At 30.2% G+C, this 3,613-nt stretch overlaps 1 protein-coding gene across 1 annotated transcript in view; it reads right to left on the bottom strand.

The window, feature by feature from the left end:
* LOC143200605 (orexin/Hypocretin receptor type 1) overlaps nucleotides 1-3,613 on the bottom strand; it is a 1,081,956-nt gene that overhangs the window by 212,400 nt on the left and 865,943 nt on the right. The gene's annotated exons all lie outside the window — the stretch shown is intronic.

Genomic DNA, 3,613 nt, shown 5'->3' with positions numbered 1-3,613 from the left:
GTGTTAGTGTTTTATTTTTGATAAATGCTGATCTACTGATTTATAGTTTTATTTTTGATATATACTTCATATATCAGCTAAAAATTAGTTTATATAATAAATACTAGTAAATATTATTTACGGCATAGGTGATACAAGATTGGCTTGCTATCAGTTCCTGTTGAGGTTCTTGATGTTAGCAGTGTAACGAAGAATCAGTGCAAAATTTGAATTTGCCACCTTTTGTATGGTAAATTGTGGTCCTCTAAAAAGGATCAGTATTAAACAACAAGGAAGTGAACAAGAAAAAAAAATTAAAACACTAGTTGTTTTATTGCTGATCAAAAAAGTTAATAGATTAGAGCGCATCTGAGACGACACATTCAGTTTGTGAACATATATTAATCCCAGTAAATTTCTGTTAGTAAAACATATATTAACACAACAATATTCTTTCCAAAACAAATTTGAATATATTCTGAATGTGACAATATCAGCAAAATCACCTGTATAAGGTAATTTTAAAAGCTTACATAATGACATGATAATATGTAATGTAAATAGCTATCCAACACTGTTTTGTAGGGTATGTTATATTTGCAATATGATACTGATAATATTGCAGACAATATTGTACGTATATGAAGTGGGCAAAGTGCATAGATGGTACTAGATGAAAAATAAAATTACAAGAGTAAACTCCAGCCATACGTGATATCTAAAATAAAATATGATATCTGATAATATCTAAAGCACATTGGTAGTTTAAGAAGAATAAAAGGAAAGGAAATACATGAATATTATATGAATATATGTATTTGAGTATATCGATTATGTTACTTTGTTATTGAAATATACCATATTTGACATCAACTTTTTTGTGCTGCTTACTCTCAAGAACTTACGAGCTTGTAAACAATCAAAGGTTATGCATAACCAAACTGAATTATTTAAGTGCGAATGGACTCAACTCACCACGAAATACTGTTTTTATACATTTCATAAATTTCATCTCGAATACCTCTAAAATCAATCTGATCTTGTCACCCGCGTATGTGGACGCTTTCGTTTCGGTAAATCCAGATTTCAACATATTTTTGTCACAATATTCGTACTAATATTCAGTGCAGCTGCAACATCCTAAAAAATATTTCCAGTATACTTACCTCTAAACATGTTTTACTGACAAGAGGAGATTAAAAAAACTGATTAGCTACGCAGTCTGATCCTTATACACTATTTATTGGCTACGGCATCTTCAATCAGAGTTTTTGCAAATATCGAGCAGTGATTTAAAATTTATCAAAACAAGCAAAGACCCAAAGCTACGTTTGCCGGTCTACCATATAGTATATCTTCACTAGGCTGTAGTCTAATAATTTAGTAGTTACAGCTTACATTATATAGTTAGAAAATATGGAGTATTATGTATGATAATAATGAGAATAAGGTAGATAATTAAATTTCAGTATAATATAAATTATATTTAAAGAAAACAGAAGACATATTTAACCTCCTAGACAAGGGAAAAACAAATAGAAAATGAAGTAAAAGCGCTGTAATTGCCTTCTGGATTTGTTTCATTGGTTTTCGAACCTGCTGTGTTATTTGATTAACCTTTTTGAATGTCTTTGTTTTTTATATTTTACAATCTCTCCTTTTTACCATTAGGTTTTATCTGGACTAGAACAATTGTTTAACGTGTGTTTTTAACTACGGTCCTCAGCATTAAGCCTACCGATTGGTTAATTTTTAGAAGACATCCTTTTATCATCAACAGATTCTTATTTAATCTGGTTACTGGCGTATTTTGAATCATTTTCCTTGTCGGATATTGCACTCTTGCCTCTCCACATAATCACAAACATAAATTCTGATTGAAGATGCCGAAGCCAATAAATAGTCCGTAAGAATCAGACTGCGTCGCTAATCAGTTTTTTTAATCTCCTAATAATAATTAAAACAAATAATTAATAAAATAATTAAAATCCTAATTTTAATCTTCTAATATTGGAAATATTTTTAGGATGTTGCTGCTGCACTGAATATTAGTACGAATATTGTGACAACAATATGTTGAAAGCTGGATTTACCGAAACAAAAGCGTCCACTTACGAAGCGGGTGACGAATCAAGATCACATTGACGCTGGAGGTATTCGAGATGAAATTTATGAAATGTTTAAAAACAGTTTTTCGTGGTGTGGTGTTTTTCGAAATAAACATAATTAAATACAATTATTTCAGAGGCAACTGTTAGTCTGGTAACTATCTATAGAAAACTTAATTATATGCAGCGATGTTTGAGCGATGTAAGTTATCCATCCCTACATATACTGGAATGGTCTGGAAATATAGGATTTAAATGGTGTAACAGTAACCCACGAAGAGGTCTGATAGAACTGCCAGGTATTATATTTTAAAAATATACAATTTTTAAAAGCATATAATACAATTAAGGAAGATTTATTATTTCAAATTGCGTATCTAGACGAGATATGAATGACTTAAAATGGACAATTGGAATATTGTAAATACAATAAAAGTTGATAGAAAAAGATAACAGTTAGAGAGATATTTGATAATATTATTGACAACGATATGACAATTATTGATATTGTTGATACATTATTCTTTCTGCTGGAAACATAAATGCTTTTACTCCTGGAATAGAGTTTTTTTTAATCCAAAGTCATTTACCATGGAGAAGTGAACGATAACATGTTTCTACTCTGGTTTGAAAATCAGCTGACAAAAAACTATGAGGAGTTATCAGTTATTTTTCATATAACATCTGTGGTATGTTTTTTGTGTGTTCCACACAGGTAGAAAAGATTACAAATAGATCGACAAAGACTGTAGTTAATTAATGGTTTGCAAAATATAAATTAAGTTTCGAATATACCATATTAAGGAATTAATGATTCCAGATTGTTCTTGGATAAATATAAATGAAATGTTTAAGTGTGTATTATGTAATTTATTTTCTTAGAAATAGGTCTTTTTTATTATTTAATTATTACATTGTTACTAGTCGTTTCCGTCTAACCTACAATTTGTCTTTATGATAACTTAATTCTTATTTAATTCTTATCTTCCAAGCTTGTGTGCAATTATTTATATTGTCACTTGCCTGTTGTAATTTTTGTGGAGCTTCTTCACTATTGTCTCCGACAGCTATAATCGCAGTATCATTAGCAAATGTAGCCATCGTAATATTCTCCATTTATTTCTCTCTATGATCGGTTTTATATTTTTTAATAGGAGTTTTTCAAACACCTTAAATATTACTGGCAGCAGTGATATAGGTCTATGGGATTTTATTTCATTTGGCGACTTCCCAGGTTTTGGGATCATTATAATTTCCGTCATCTTCCAAATGCCTGGGACATATTTTAATCTAAATGCTGTATTGATCAAATTGGTGAGTTTTATGGTAACTTCCTGGGGTTAATGTTAGTTTTAATAACTTTGGTTAGCTCTTTCGACGTGATTAATTCAATCATCGAATTTTCAGCTTCTATGTCCGTCAAATTATGTTCAATATTAGATTCGTTTGGTTTGAAAGTTTTTTCTGGATATTCAGCGAATGCTTCTGCTTTTTGGTGATTGTCACGTGCCCAATTCCTACATAGG

This window comes from Rhynchophorus ferrugineus, unplaced genomic scaffold (genome assembly GCF_030347505.1).
Source record: "Rhynchophorus ferrugineus isolate W39M unplaced genomic scaffold, kcgeb_rfMv2 rfM8, whole genome shotgun sequence".
Taxonomy (NCBI): domain Eukaryota; kingdom Metazoa; phylum Arthropoda; class Insecta; order Coleoptera; family Curculionidae; genus Rhynchophorus; species Rhynchophorus ferrugineus.
This window is presented reverse-complemented; position numbering and strand designations above follow the sequence as displayed.